This window comes from Talpa occidentalis, unplaced genomic scaffold, assembly GCF_014898055.3.
Source record: "Talpa occidentalis isolate TD23 unplaced genomic scaffold, MPIMG_talOcc4v2.1 talOcc4.5, whole genome shotgun sequence".
Taxonomy (NCBI): Eukaryota; Metazoa; Chordata; class Mammalia; order Eulipotyphla; family Talpidae; genus Talpa; species Talpa occidentalis.
This window is the reverse complement of record NW_023604861.1, coordinates 6,164,425-6,180,483: the sequence shown is the minus strand read 5'-3', so window position 1 is coordinate 6,180,483 and position 16,059 is coordinate 6,164,425. Positions and strand designations below refer to the sequence as shown.

Sequence of the window (16,059 nt, the reverse complement as noted above, 5' to 3'; positions counted from 1 at the left end):
AATATGTATATGGCACAATATTGCAATGGTGCAAAAGATGAACTAGGGTAGAGGACAGATGGATGGATAGATGATAGATGAAAGAAAGATGATAGAAAGATAGATAGATAGATAGATAGCTGGCTTTGCATGTGTTAGGCATTTGATGCAGTGAAAACAATTTAGTTTTTTCAATGTAGTCTGGGAGCATAATTGATCCAGAGCTCACAAGGTTGAGTAAGGATAGCTATTTTGATTGGCCTCAGAGCAGCTGCATTAGATACACCAAGGCCTTTAAACGTGAAGTCCATTGGGATTCTTATATTGTGAATCATAAAAAACACTTAAATTTGAGCTGGTGGAAAGTGATTGCGTTTACACTGTCACAAATGGTCTATTTCTTTCCAGGTACACATATTTATGGTACATGAACATTCCTTGAACTTCTTTAGCACAAAGACCTGTTTCAGGGATTGTTTCTGTGCCTGTGATGTTTTAATAAGGAGTAAGCTAATTTTGGTGAAATATGTCATTGAGAACAGGGAAGTGTTTAGTTCTACAAAAACAAACTTTCAGTTAACATTTCAAGGCATCCCTGGATAACTCCCTCAATGCCACGAGTGCATCTTCTTCATGCCAAATCTCCTTTTCCCTGTAAGACCATGTAAAGACCACCATATTTACAGGTTCCAGGAGTAAGGGGGTGCACATCTTTGGGGTCTTTATTCTCTCCCTTCTCAAGTTTATTCCTTTTGGATAAATGCATCTTGTCGTACCCCAAGTGACACATAAAAGTTAAAGGTCTTCACCCATCAAGAAACTGCAGACATATTCATTATCTCTCAGTTGTAGCCCTTTACATGTAGCTCTGCTGTCCTATCCAAAACACCTTGACCTTGGGCTTGGTCATCCCTACACCCTGATAACCTAGAAGGTCATATATATATATATATGGTGTTTAGTTCAAATAGTATAAATGTGACAAGTCCAGTAGTTATTTTTTTTAAATAAAATTTCCCCAGAAAGAGAAGGGGACATATGGGAACAAACTTGTCTTACAAGTTTTAAATTTGCAAAATATCAACCTTCTCCATCGGGCTCTCAAATGTCTTCACTATATTTTGAGACATGATGCTAAAGCCGATATCCCATGTCTCAAAAGCTGCTTAGCATCCTGGGCCTCAGACAGAGGTAGTTAAATCTTCCCTTGGCCTCCCCATGATAGGGCCAAGGTGGGCCATCAGTGGTCCTTTGTCTGGAGAATTCCTGTCCCAGGAACTATAGAAGATGAGATATTTTCCTGAGTGCCACCTCCTGCTCTTGTGTTTGTTTTCTGCTGCCACCATCACAAGTTGCCTCAGTCCTTGTGGACTTAAACAACATAGATGTGTTTTCTGTGGTGTTGTTTATCAGAAGCCCCACCGGAGTCTCCCAGGTGTTGGCCAACTCTGCTTGTTTCTGGAGATTCTCAGACAGAATCCATTTCATGGTCATTCAATGTTGAGAAAAGTTAATTTAATTCAGTTGTAGGATGGAGGTCCCCGGTCCCTTCCTGGCTATCAGCTGGGGTCTCCTTTTTCTGCTGAAGGTTCCTCTGGCTTTTGCATGTACCCCCAGGCCCTTTGTACAGCTCAGGTCCTTTGCATGATGCCACCTCTCTGAGGTTCTCATGCTGACCTCCCTTTCTCACTGCAGGCTGGGAGAAGTGCTCCACTTTTCAGGACTCACGTGTTAGACTGGATCCAAGCAGCTGATGCAGTGTAATCTTGCCAGTTCAACATCCATAATTTCAATCACAGGGACAAAGTGCCTTTTTCTATGTAATAGCATGCAAGTACCAACATATTTACAGGCTCCAGGAAGTGGGTATCTTGGGGCCCTTATTCCTGCGACCATGACCACTTTCCTATAAAGCAGGACGCTGTGTGGACGGTAAAGGAGAGATGTGCCAATCCACTCGCATGCCATCCAGGATGTAAGGACAGAGTGCCCTTTTTCTCTTCTGAGATCATCTAGCGGATCTAATTTCCCTTGTCCCAGTCCTTCCCATATGATTGCAGACAAGGAACACCAGGTTTTTGGTCTAAATTATGAAGAGTGACTCACAGACCAGCAATTTCCAACTGTCTAAGTTTCCCAAATGCTTGAAAGTTCCACTTTGCCATTTGTGATAGGGACAATAACCACATCAAATGGGGATAATAATAATATAATTATATTATTATAACTATAACACATTATTATTTATTATAACTATAATACATTATTATAACACATCTGCATTGGAATTATTATGCTTACTAATGTCAGATGTCCTTGTACTCTAGTTTGATATTTGGTTCTACTTATTCACCAAAAGCTATTTCCTTCTGTTGTATCTTCCTCTGGCGACAAGTTTCTCTGTTTCACATTTGCTCCTTCGATTGTTGGCTTTAGGCGAGGGGACTATCTTCCCTCAGACAGCACGCCTTCTCTGTCACATCAGGTTGAATGAGCTTTCAGCCCTGGCTGCCCCCTTCACTATGATATCTGCGGTTCTGATCCTGGGTTCCTCAGGGGCATGACTTTTGTGTTCTTTTCCTGCAGTCTTCACCCTGATTTACACCATGATACTCAATCTAATGGAAAGTTCCAGAAACTTATCCTCAATGCAGTGTGGTTAGTCCTTGTCTCTGGAATTTTTATTTTTCTTTATGGGAAACCTCAAGATTGTGCAGATTTGCAGGGTTTACTCAGTGCACTTAGGCTTCCGGCTCTTATGTCCACTAAGATGCTTCTATTTCCAGGCTGTTCCTTTATCTCCTCCAAAGAATTGATCTCAAGTGGACTGATACCAGAACCCACATGTTACAAAAATGCTCAAAGCAACATAATACAAACTAAAATCCAAACCACCGAGTTTTGAGTGTTTAATGAAGATGCTGAATGGTGAAGTTGTTTACTCACAGGAATATCAACGTAATCATTCTAGCTCTTGAACCCCCCAACTATTCTGTTGGGTGCTTCATTCACCACCCCCTCTTTTGAATTTGATTTTCTTGTAATTATTCCTCACTTGTATTTCATTCCCAAAATTTGCTCATTTTTGGCAAGGAGTTTAGCTATTGTTTCTGTCATTTAGTCTGTTGTTCATCCATGCTATTTTCAAGTCTTGGCTTTTGTCCCAAGTGTTGATGTCCTCAGATGTTAAGGGGATCTAGATCTGTCTATCTATCTATCTACATATATATGTATTACTATATGCATGAATGCATATCTACGACCTTAATTTTAGGCACGTTTGTGAATATGTAAATGTATTCAAAGATGGATGTTTGGGTTTCTATTATATATATGTGAGCTTACAAATATGTGCACACTTATAAATATGTGTTTTTATATATGTATGTGTTGCATCTAAATGTTGCATGCAGAGGGAACATCCCTCTACTCCCTTCCTGGGAGGCAGCTATCTGTAGACAGGAGTCTGTTCTACTTTCAACTCTGTCATGCTAATGTGTGTGATTTAAAAGGCATCCTGGCATCATTATCACCTGTGTAAACCTGTGTAAATCAATATTTTATTGGGGAATTCTTCTGTGACTGTCTCTTTAATAAGAGACAAGAAATACCATGAAGAAAGTAAAAAATTACTGGGTTGAATGCTAATTTGATTTTCTTTGTCACGGTTTAGTCAATTAAATGTTATAGGTTATTGAAGTCACATTTGAATTACAATTAATATTTGGTAAAGTAGTCCTTTTATTGTAATATTAAACTTTGTTCAAAGGCAGAAAAGAGGAAAGAATATTTTTATGAATAACAATAGTTCTAAACTTGCCATTAACCTATTTTTATGCTATACATATTTTATGAAGAATTTGGAAATGCCTGGAATCTGCATGTTGCTGGAGCACAAAAATCACTCAGAACTTTCTTATACCCAGCCTCTGAAAGACGATTTTAGAAAATGAATGATAATATTTTATATCCTCACTGCAATAATGTCTTCTTTTGTTTTGCATATGACAATAAATTCTACCATTACGAATTTTTTATTCTTTGCTAAGCTCTTCTGAAATTTCTAGCCATCCTTCGGCATATAGAATAAGAGGGAATAAAGTAATGAGACAAACGAGCTATCTTTCTGAATTCAAGATCCTCTAACGTAATTAATAAACAGTTTGCATTCATTGGCAGATGGCTAGATTAGTAGATAGAGGAAATAGTTCCTAGTATCACTTTTACATCTACCTACCTTGTGATTTTGGCAAATTACAAAAATTTCCCCCTAAGTCTGGAGCTACCCAGCTATATTTTGTATACCTATTTTTCTGACATTTCAAAAGGAAGGTATGGAGTTCAGGAACTTAGAGGAGTAATTGGCATATGGTAGAGATTCTGTAAGTACTATTGAGTGGATAAAAGAGTTTACCATCCCTAACTTATTATGTGTTCATCAGTATGTCTCTGGTACACAGGCTTTTGTAAAGTATGTGGGGCCTTCCTGGTGGCACAAGGAGTTAGTTAAGTCTCAGCACTATGAAGCTTGGCAGACACTGCTGCACAAGTTCAATCCCCAGCCAGGTAGCTGACCCACATGGCCCAGCAGACCTCTCCTGTCTCGCCTGCTGATCTTCTCAGCAGTGTATCTCGGTAGATCTGCCTGTTCTGCTCTCCACTCTGTCTCTGTTTCTGTCTTATCCCCTTATACCTCTGGTCTAGATCCCAGTTCTTGTGTGCATAAATAAATAAAATAAATCTAAAAAAAATTCAATCCCTTTTTTCATTCACTTCACTAATAGATATTGATACTATGATTATCAAATCTAAACTGTGGTTTTAAAAATTAATTGGCCTGGAAGAATCTGGTTCCCCCTAGAATGCATGCCCATTTCTCAGTCTTAGCATGAATATATCACTTTATTAAACTATTTGCTTATTAGTGAACATTCTGATGGTGTCTAATTTCAGGGTTTTTTGGAGGATAAGTTTTTTTTAAAATAGGAGGAAAGACCAGTATTCTCCGACTCCAACTTTAAAGGATACACACACACTCCCACACATGCATGCACAGTGTTCTAACTCCCTGGTTCTCCTGTGTGGATACACCTTTCCCAGAGCAAGCAGGTTCCAGACACCCTGGGGGAGTCACCAATTTAAACAAGCTTCAGTAATGTGTCTCGTCATGTGTTGCTGATCTTGGCAAAGGAAAAACTTCATATCAGATAGAACTGAGAGATCTAAATAAAGCCTTTACCAATAGGAAAAGTTAGATTCCAAGCATCATCTGGGATTCGAGGTCAAGAATCACATCTGAGAAAGGGAAAAAGTGTGGAATTCCTGGGCTGAAAGAACCAGGGAGGATTCCAAGAGCATTTTCAGGGCCCTACATGGGCCAATTCTCAAGCTATTTCCCATTAAGTCTTAAACTGATAAAGACAGAGAGCTGGAGAGGGTTGCAAATCTCATTTTCTTTGGAAAGCACGCTTTGTCTTTTCAAGGATCACATTTCCTAGCAAATAAGAAATGATATTTTATAATAGAACTCATTCTTCTGTCTACTCTAAATCATCTTACTTAAGACTGGATAAAAGAATAGCGGCTTTATAAAGGGAAAAGAAAAAGAGGACCTTTATAAGCGTGCCCGCAGATGTGACCCTGCTCCCCCAAACCTAACATGTCATAGGACAAGAGCCTTTTCGTCCTTGCTGGACGCTGTGACCAGCTCCAAAGTCAAGTGACTCCAAATGAATACTTGGCCTCTCCACTTTCTTGTTTTAGCTGGTTATTTCCATGGGAAGTAAAGAGGTCACTGAGTTTTGGTGTGGCTTACAAACTTCTCTTTTGGCAAGGCAGTAACTGTTAATTTATGATTTAGTCATCGGGGAAAAATAAGGAGTCAAAGTCAAAAATTCAAGACGTGGCAAATGTCTTTCCTAATTGGTCACGACTGTTCTTCCAAAGTTATCATTTTCTGCTGTGCAAAATAGTCACGCAAAACCAATTATTTTGGTAAACAAAATGGCTTAGGCATTTAAGGCCTTTTCTTCTCTAAAATGTATAAAAGACAAGTTACTGACTACATTTTTTTTTTACACTTTCTTGGTCAATGCTTTTAGTTAGAACCTGCCAAGAGCAGCCTTGACATGAAAATTATTTGTTTTAAGAAAGAGAATATTTGGTTAGGTCTGTACAGAATAAATTTCTCTCAGTTATCTGAGTGGATGGAGTGGACCCTTAAAATTAATGCTGCATCAGAAATACCAGAGAATAATGGGAAACTATCTACTTGTACTCTAGTATGCTTTGCTGGCAGGTATTTTCACACATGTGAATTCATTCAATTCTTATATAACTTTTAAGAGATAGTCAGCATTACTTTTCTCCAACTATTATGCAAAGTGACCTGAGTTGTAATTAATACCAGACTTCTCATGAAGCATATTAAAGTTGTCCTGAAACCACCATATTTAGGGAAAATATTTTCATGAATTTGGAGTGTTGAAATGAGAATGTAATTTTCAGGGAGGTCATTTTTACATTTAAAAGTATATTGTTTGTTGATTTTTCCTAGAAAAGCTGATTTTGACTCTCGTTTCTATCTTAGTCTGGAGATAGTAAACATAAAAGTTGCAATACAGGCAGAAGGACCCTTACTCATTTAGCATCAAAAGAAGCATAGGTAACAGAAATCATCAGAACTAACATGATTTGTCCTACCGCCAAGGAGTATTTTTCTCAGCTGTAGCTGGAATTCATAGAGTGATTGTGTTTATCCAGCTATTATCCAAATAAGAAATCTTTGGAGTCAGCAATGAGAGAAACTCTTCCAGGATCTTTGGTTTTCTTTGTCTGTAAAAGCGAAAGAGGATAGTTAGGACTGCATGTGTGTGCGTTACATTCTTGGACAGGAACAGGTTGTGCTTTGTGTATTACATATCTTGACTACTATGAGTGAGTCGCATTAGAACCTATCTTTTACTCTCATAAAGTTGAAGTAGTCATAATAGGAAAACCAGAAACTTATAACATTGCAGATTTTAGTATATATGTATATATGTACTAAATATATATATATATATATATATATATATATATATATATTACCTTTTTGAAGACTAAGCCTTGTGAATCAGTAGAAATGCAGAGTGAGGGAGAAAGGGTGACTCTAAAAAACTGAATTGTTTGGATTGGGTTATCATGAGGGTTTACTTTATGGCCAGGAGAGACCAGGGTCAATCTCTAGCTCATGATAGGAACGCTTCTGGAAACATCCTAAATAGGTCATGCATCAATTTGACTGGGATTCCTGAAATTCTCCTCCTGTATTTCAGATACTCCTGCTGTTACACCAAGTATAGAATTTTAGGATTTGTGAGTAGCAGTGCACTGGCATGTTATTAATGCCGTCTTTATTCAATGTGGTAATCTTTCCTTTGGGAAAGCTATGTGAGTTGGTTTGTGTAGGATGGAAATGTAGAGGTAGACAATGCTTGGGAGTTAGAATTAAAAGCCAAAACAATCTGCTTGTTCTAGCTCCATGATTGTTACTTACTGTGTGAACTTGCACAGGTCACTGAGTCTCGGTTAAGTTAAATTCAATAACCACTTTTTTAAAAGATTTCTTTATTTTTATACAAGAGCTGGGGTACAGGCCAGAGGCGCGGAGGGTGAGGATTCACCAGAGACAGAGCGGGGAGCAGAATAGGCAGATGACCGAAATACACTGTTGAGGGGAGCAGCGGGTGAGACAGGAGAGGTCTGCCGCACCATGTGGGAATCTCCCTGGCCAGCAGGGAATTGAACCCCCACTGCAGAGGCTGTGGGTAGCTTCACAGCACTGCGTTCAACCCGCTGCACCACCGGGGAGGCCAATAACCATTTTTTTAAACATCCCCAAGATGTGTGGAGGAGGACAGGGTATTGGTAACTGGAAACTGGAACCCTCAGAAAGCAACAGGAGCTGAATCCAGTGAGAAGGGCTGGCAAGATTTTTCACTCCTACTGCTAACTCCTAAGACCCTCAGCTTACCTTCAAAGTTCTACTATCTTGGAGAATTTTAAGCACTATCACTTTCATAAGTCAGTTAGTGAGTGCCCAAAGACCTGCACTGTGCTGTAATACAGGTATTAATATTCTATAAAGTAGACTTGGCATTTATTTAATCCCAATTTATCTGCACATGGTCTATTAAAGTACAATAAAATACTATTTATGTGCATCTTGAAATTCATTACCCACTGGGTGTCAGGTCTCAAAAATCATAATAGTCTCTGTACTCTACATGGTGGCATCAACCAGTCAGCCTAGCAAGAAGAGCTAGCATGCATTTAAAGAACAGTAGGAGTTGTGTTTGGCAGCATTTGCAGGTGAATAGCAATCAATGGCCTAGAAAGAAGTTTCTTTTCTAGAAGGGCAACATTACATGAGACATCCTTTAAAAAATCTATTTAATTATATTAATGTATCCCTTAGTGCCATTATGAAGTTGAAACATGGTAATGATAATACAGCTAACATTTACCTAGGATTTTCTGTATGCCTCTTGAGTGGTGTTAAATTCTCACAATAAACCCACTGGTAGGTCATCTTGCCATCCTATAGATAAAGACCTGAGCCTGAGAAAGACTAAATGTAATGTTTAAGATCACATTTTGTCTGACATCCAGATCTGTGCCATCAGTCACACTTGTATTGAATCAAACCATTCAGCACAGTGCCACCAAGTAACAGGTGCCTGGGAAACATTAACCCCCTTATCCGCAAATTGGAATTAGATCTATAGTATTGATCCACAAAAACTGTGGTTTTCAAATATGCGTATGCAAGAAGAAATAAGATAAGGACATTGAAAGAGAAGGACTGGGTTCCCTGGCTGTTTCTAGCCATCGTGAACCGTGGGAACCTGGGTGGTTAATTAGCTTCTTGTGTCTCTTCTTTATCTCGTCACGTCATTGTGAGTAGTAGTAGGACTCAGAAATACCCCTGGTATATATTAAGTGCTCAGTAGAAGCTATTCTTATTTTTATCGTTGATATTATTATTTGACCATTCCCTCATCACTCCTGTCTACATCCCAGGAATGATGTCATAGTTTCTGTAATATTCTCTGTTTGGGCTTTATTGTGATTGCTGCATGAATGTGGTGTTACCAACTGCCCAGAAGCTCAGTAGTTTACAAAGCAAAACATGTATTTGTTTGTCATTCTTCAGTGAGCATGTCAGTAGCTGAAATGCTCCAGGCTGAAGGCTGGTCTCAAGTCTCCTCCAGTTCGTCCTTGTGCTCCCCAGACACACCAGAGTGTGAGAGGAAATGCTCGATGTCCTTTAGGCTGGCACTTGTGACCATGTATCATTGGGCAAAAGGAGTCATATGACCACACGCTGTGCCTGTCTGTCCTGTAGGAAATGCCCCACCAGCTCCTGCACGGTGCCGTGTAGCACACAATTTTAAATGACTTAAGAGACATACAACTGAGTCTCCTAGGGATACCAAGGAACAGATAAAATATTTGAAGAAATAATGGTTGGGGCCTCCCTGGTGGCTCAAGGAGTTAAGTCACAGCATTATGAAGCTATCGGCTGCCACTGCAGCAAGAGTTCGATTCCCAGCCAGGGAGCTGCCTCACATGGTGCTGCAGAACTCTCCCATCTCCCCACTGCTCCGCTCAGCAGTGTATTTCAGTAGATCTGCCTGTTCTGCTCCCCGCTCTGTCTCTGGTGAATCCTCTCACCCCCCACACTTCTGTCTACACCCCAGCTCTTGTGTGCATAAATAAATAAATCTTAAAAAAAATGAAGGCTGAAAAGTTTTCAAATTCAATGAAAACCTCACACTCATTAATCCAAGAGCTCAACAAACCCAAACAATAAGCAAAGACACCTGACAACAGCCGCCTGGAGGGACATGATAATCAAATGGCCTAAAACGTGTGGTAAAGAGATGCTTCACAGCGCATTACAGAAAACGGATGTTACATAGTGGAATAAAATATGGGGGACAGCAGATTTCTCTTTGTCCCTGAAAATCAGAGGACAGGGAAACACCACCTTTTCTACAGAAGAAGGAGGAGAAAACTATAAGCTAGGAAATCGATGCCCAGTGAAAGAGCGTTCAAAAAAGGTAAAATAAAAATCCTTTTCAGACTTACAAAAGAATTCATCGCCGGCAGACCAGCAGAAGAAGTAATGAGAAATCAGTCCACCAGCAATGGGAAGATGCTGCCTGCTGGAAATAAGGTTCTACACCCAGGACTGGAGAGAACCAGAAGTGGCCACGTCACTGGCCAGGATAGAAGGCGCTTTTCCCTTTTATTCAATTCTCTATTAAAAGATATATTCAGAGAGAAAAGGATGTAAATGCAAAGAAGACAAAAAAAGGATGAGCGACTGGAGAAGAATGAGATTAGGTGACTTTGGAAATGCAGCCTGAGAAATGGGGGGTGAGGGTAACTGGTGCAGCTCTGCAACTTGGGGTCCATTTTTTAAAAGTCTACACCTCTTGCAACTTAAAAACTTGATAAGCTATTTAAATGTCATGTTTCATATTGTAAAGTGATGGTAATTTTAATCATCCATGCTAATTGCTCTTCTGTGGCCTTATTACTATTCATGTATTCAGTCATTGCATGTTTGTTTCCCCTGCAGGGGTCACAGCACCCCCAGCTGCCACATCTTACTTTGGCTAGTTTTTCACCAAAAAAGTCAGTATCCTATGGACGTCAAGTGTCAGCTATTTTTTATGCTCTTTAAATTGTATCAGTGAAATGGGGGAAAATATCGAAAAATGCAAAAGTACTACCCACCTAGATTCTTCACATCAATATTTTATAATTAAATTTTCTTTGGGCTTTTAGGTACACAGAGTGATTTTGAGCATCTAGGTTATTTTTTTTTTGTGGTTCTCTCTTTATTAGGTAAGAATATCTGTGTTTAGAAGTGACTTAAGCACATAGAATTTTCACAAGTGAAATGTGTAGTTAAGCTACGAGGCAGGTGTTCTGATCCTGTTAGATTGCTCAAGCTAATTTGCAGCCATGTAAGGTCAGTTGCTGGGAAACGTGTGAGGAGTACAGGAAATTATATGGAGCCTGTTGATAACAGTTTGTCCTTGCACCGTGACCTAAAATAATACCAAATCTGCCACATTATGAACCCTCTTGGAAGCTTACCTTGACATCACTAAAAGAGGAAATGATTTAAAAATGATTTACAAATGATTTAAAAATACGGTTGTAATGGTGGTAAAGTTATAGATTGAACTGGCAATTATAGTCATAGTTGCAAAAATTAGGTTAGAGCAGCTTGCTTTTGAATTTTGGTAAATTCCATTTTGAAAATGTTTGTGAACTTTTGCTTTTTGGTTTTTTTTTTAGTACTGGAGGAAAAAACCTAAGTTAAGTGCTTTGCTAGGGATGAGCCATGCAGGCAAGGACACTGATGTACCGGGCACACTGATCAAGCAGCGTTCCCTGTGTCTGACTCATTGGTGAGAAAATAGAAACCACAGAGAGGTGGACCGAAGGTCTCGGTGTAAGGACTGCTAGCTTTGGGAACAAGGGAAAAACAAAATGTTTTCGTTTCAGGTGCTGTCTCAAGAGCACACTTGCAGTGATGGGAACATTCAATAGGGCTGATGTTCTAATTCAATTTAGCATGTACTTTCTGATGGACTAAAAGTTTGTGTCCACCTCCAGTCTCAAACTCCTGTGGGGAGGTGCTGACCCCCGACATGATGGAATTAGCAGAAGGGACCTTTGGGAGGTGATTAGGAGTAGATGAGGACCCTCCATGATGGAATCAGCGCACTTTCAGGAGGAGACCAACCAGAGCTTTCTCTTATTCTCTCATGTTTGCACCCAGGAAGAGAGTCCTTCCAAGAACCAAGTCTGCCCTTGGTTTCCCAGTTTCCAGAACTGTGAGAAATAGATGTCTATTGTTTAAACCACCTCCACTACCCTATTTTGTTATAATACTAGCTGACTCAGACATAGCTGCCAAGCACAGGGTCTTCCTTAGCAAAAGAGTTCAGTCCAGCCCTGAAACCAGTGAAGCCAGGGCATTAAAATAATGTGCATACAGTGGTGTGAATAATCAGGGGAGAAACTTTTCGTTCTGTCCAGGGTTATCACCTAGGAGGTGCCTTTCCAGAGGGATCTTGAAGAATGAAGGGATTTGTATCCTTGGCTTCACAAGGGTAAGAAATCATAAATAAGCACAGAGGGGAGGCTAAACCACAAATAAATGTACTGAAAAATATGGCAACGCCAACAAATGCAGGCCCCAAGTCAAATGCAATAGCTCTGGCTTTGTTTATCTCCTTGCTTCAGATGTGAGTCTGGCAGGTCTACAGAGAGAGGAAGCAGAGTCTTGATCATTAGAGAAATCATCCCTGAGAAATAAGTTTTTCTGCTGATGAGCCGGGAATCCTTTCTTGTGTCCCCAGAATTGCCCAAAGCCCAAGACAGTTATTTATATTTAGTAGAGACCTCTAAATGCCTTCTTCCTGCTGGCTCCCTTGTTTCTGTGGTTGACTAGCATGTTGCCTGTCTGTGAGCTCTTTGTAGGTTTCTAGGTGAATCATTTGGCTGAAAACTCTATAGGAGTGATTTTTTGTAAAGGTTCGAGTGACTTCTCTGCTATATAATTAGCCAGGGCTTTATATCTCCAGCTTGTAAATATGCAAGTTACTGTGAGGGAAACGTGCTTTACTTTTGTCCTTCATGAAATGCTTTCTGGTTCTGTGTCTCTGATGAAAGGTCGTGAACAAAGTGCATTGGTCTCCCTTGCAGCCACACGGCTCTCCCAGGTCAGCCAGTGGTGCAATTTGTCAAGGTCACACTCTGCTTCTTTCTGACCCTTCCTTGGACCAGCTTACCCTCCGCATCCCTGCAGCAAATTACCTCTTAAAGCTAATAACTTTCACATTTCTGCTTTCGTCTCATGAGGAAGATTGCCTCAGCAGGCCTAACAGGTTAAGTTTTATTCTTATCTGAAGGGATTACGGCAGAGGCCGAACAATTCTTCCTCCATTACACCTGCCATTTTCTCATGTCACACCTTCCTTGGGTGGTTTTAAATGTTTCCTTTGCATTTATTGAATTTATTTTTTTAAAGATTTATTTATTTATGCATACAAGAGCTGGGGTACAGGCCAGAGGTGCAGGGGTGAGAGTATTCACCAGAGACACAGTGGGGAGCAGAAAAGGCAGATCTGAAATACTGTTGAGGAGAGCAGCAGGTGAGACAGGAGCAGTCTGCTGTGCCATGTGGGTAGTTCCCTGGCCTGGGATTGAACTCAGGCTGCAGAGGCTGTGGATAGCTTTATAGAGCTGCGACTTAACCCCTTGGCCACCAGGGAGTCCCTGTTTCCTTTGCATTTAAATTGATTGATGAGATGACAAAATCTGAGTCACCTGGATGAATATTGCCTTTATATGAAGATCCTGGAACATATTCAGTGCCTTCTTTTTGCAGTTCAGCTGTTTCAAATCTATGACTATATTTGTGGTTGTGCTCAACCCTTATTCATTGAGGGGGTGATTTTGCTATTTTTGGAGCAAAGGGAAATAGAATAAATGCCGTGTCTTTTAGAGTCCAGAAATCCATTTGGCTCAATGCAGCTGACATACTTTATTGCAGTTTTTAGGCCTCTTTGTAATTTACAGTGGATACTAATTTCCTGCCCAGGTTTCTAGTGGCAGCTTCCATTGAGTGGGAAGGGGGCCGGACTGGCAGCATTATCTGGGGGCCGGGCTGGAACAGCCCGAAGGGACAGCCAGCGCTCACTGTGTATCTTCCTCCACCCCTCTCCCCCCAACTTCTCGGGGGGCCACCCCTTTTCTTTGCCTTTCTTTCCCCAGAATTCTTTGGAGCTTGAAAGGATGAGATTTTATTTTACTTCCCCTTCCTGTGCTCTCCTGGGAAATCCACTATGTAAATTATTCAGATTAAATTCACCAGCCTCAGCTGTTGGTAAGTCAAAAGGTAACCACCACAGGAATTTAGAAGACCCTCTCTCTTGGTGGATCCTGGGTCTTAGATTATTGTCTTGTGGTACAATCCTCTCTCCATATGTTAGAAGGCGATTTTTAAATCTTTCTTTTTGCCTGGCTTCCTTAATAATCCCAAACTTCTTCATCCCCTTTCACCCTCCAAGTTCAAATGAAGTTCAGGCTGCCTAAATCTAAATGCACTTATCAAGAAAGCAATAATAGCTCTGCTCTGGCATTTACTGCAGTCAATGTCAAAGCTTCCGGGAGTAAATCCTTTTCCTAATATACTAAATGCACAAATAAGTAAATAAATGAATGTGCAAATGAGTGGAAGGGGAGGCAGAGAGGACAGATTTTTTGGAACGAGCCAATTTCAGGTCATCCCTAGAAATTTCCACCTTTGACTAATAGGGGTTGATTTTCAGAGCAAGGAAAATCTTTAGTTTGAGTAGTTCATAAATAAAAGACCAGTTGACTTCCCTAAACTTCTTACCTGGGGAAAACAGAGCTCCTGCCTTTTGATATTTTACCCTCTGTTCCAATGAATTCATAGAGGATGATGAGTCTAATGAAGGCTGGGGAAACTTCTAGAAGATGCCAGCTTTCACTTACTTTTTGAAAACAAAAAAACATTACGCTCTTTTTCATGCAATCACTTTAGTATGTCTCATGTCACCTACTCTTCATCATGCTTCTCAACGGTGCAGTCAGTTGTGTTTTGAGAGTCTTTGACTAAAATTGGCAAGTCACAGCCATTAATGTGGCCGGGAGTCCTTCTGGTCTGGAGGTGGTGTGGGGGGAGAGACATCTGCATCCAGCCTCTTGGTCTAGGATGCGCTTCAACTACACACCCCTCTCCCCCAGTGCTGAGTGAGTGGGACCATCATCACCCATTCACCCTGCCAATGTGTTTTGCACATCTGTCCTCCCCATCACCCAAAGATTTATTCTACATGCCTGATGGCAAAATGTGCTTGCACCTGAGGGACTGAGGCCCACGGAACATCCATCTCATCTTTCTTTGACACAAGTCCATTAGCTTCATCTGTCTCGAGGACAGTCCTGACTCAGAGCTGAACTGATTTTTCTTCTTTGGGGACCTTTTAGAATTTCAAGGTCATAGAAAAATTGGCTTTGTGCAAAAACACGTTACCATCTGTTGCTAGTTTCTAATCCCAGATCCTTTTAGGAGATTTGCCAGGACAGCTTTGTAGAGATGTTTTAACTAATGATATTTCTTTCTACTTGACCCCAGAGCACATATTTAGGCTTATCCTTCCAATCTCATTTGCCTAAGTATCCTACTATTTAGCTGGGGTGTTTATCTGCCACTTCTGTGATAAGAGATCATCTATAGCGTGTGTCTATTTGGCAGTCATAAAATAATCACGCATATAAATAGCCAAAAAGCAAGCAGGGGATTTAAATTCATTTTTCTTTTTTAAGGAGAAATTTAAAACCCAGAGAGCTCCTGTGTCTTCCTATTAAAGTCTCAAAATTAGCTCTCCTTGCAGATGAAATTAGCCTGCAAGTGATAAATCAACTATAATACTGAAGTTTTGGTGATCATCCATTTATTCCTCCAGTTTTGTTTGATTCCTTGATTAATATATGATTCTTTAAAAAGGTATATTATTTTTTAGTAAAACTTTGAAAGGAGCTTAAAAAATATGAGTCTCTGCTCAGAATATGTAATTACATTAGCCTGTCTCTGTCTTTCCTCTCTCCTCTCTGCATACATCCCACAGATACACCACACACCTCTATAAAAATTAATATATTTATATATTCTATATTCTGTTCTGTGATATTATATTATATATGATTCATGTGTACTTTCCCATTAGTCCATATACTTAGAATCAATAGGCTCTCTTCTAAAAATTTATTTTTTATTAAAATTTTTTTGTTTTCTTCTAGAAATTTGCTCTAAGCAAATAATTTAGAAGGAAAGTAATACATGAAGATGCTTAAGGCATTGGTGCCAATAATACAAAAAGCTTTAGGCAAATTATTTATCCAACAGTATGAAATAAATTATAGTACACTAACAATGCAATAACTTAGGGTCATTAAAATGACAAGTATGAAGATTTAGGATGA

At 39.9% G+C, this 16,059-nt stretch overlaps 1 protein-coding gene and 1 long non-coding RNA gene across 4 annotated transcripts in view; one reads left to right on the top strand and one right to left on the bottom strand.

The window, feature by feature from the left end:
• ITGBL1 (integrin subunit beta like 1) overlaps positions 1-16,059 on the top strand; it is a 148,541-nt gene that overhangs the window by 4,410 nt on the left and 128,072 nt on the right. The gene's annotated exons all lie outside the window — the stretch shown is intronic.
• LOC119259756 (uncharacterized) overlaps positions 1-16,059 on the bottom strand; it is a 34,477-nt gene that overhangs the window by 10,027 nt on the left and 8,391 nt on the right. For 2 of the 3 annotated variants that reach the window (XR_008554400.1, XR_008554399.1), the window contains exons 4-5: positions 10,114-10,285; positions 6,668-6,813 (exon numbers count right to left, since the gene is read on the bottom strand). This is a non-coding gene — a long non-coding RNA (uncharacterized LOC119259756). The remainder of the gene's footprint in view (positions 1-6,667; positions 6,814-10,113; positions 10,286-16,059) is intronic. The other variant, XR_005128545.2, reaches the window with a different exon arrangement.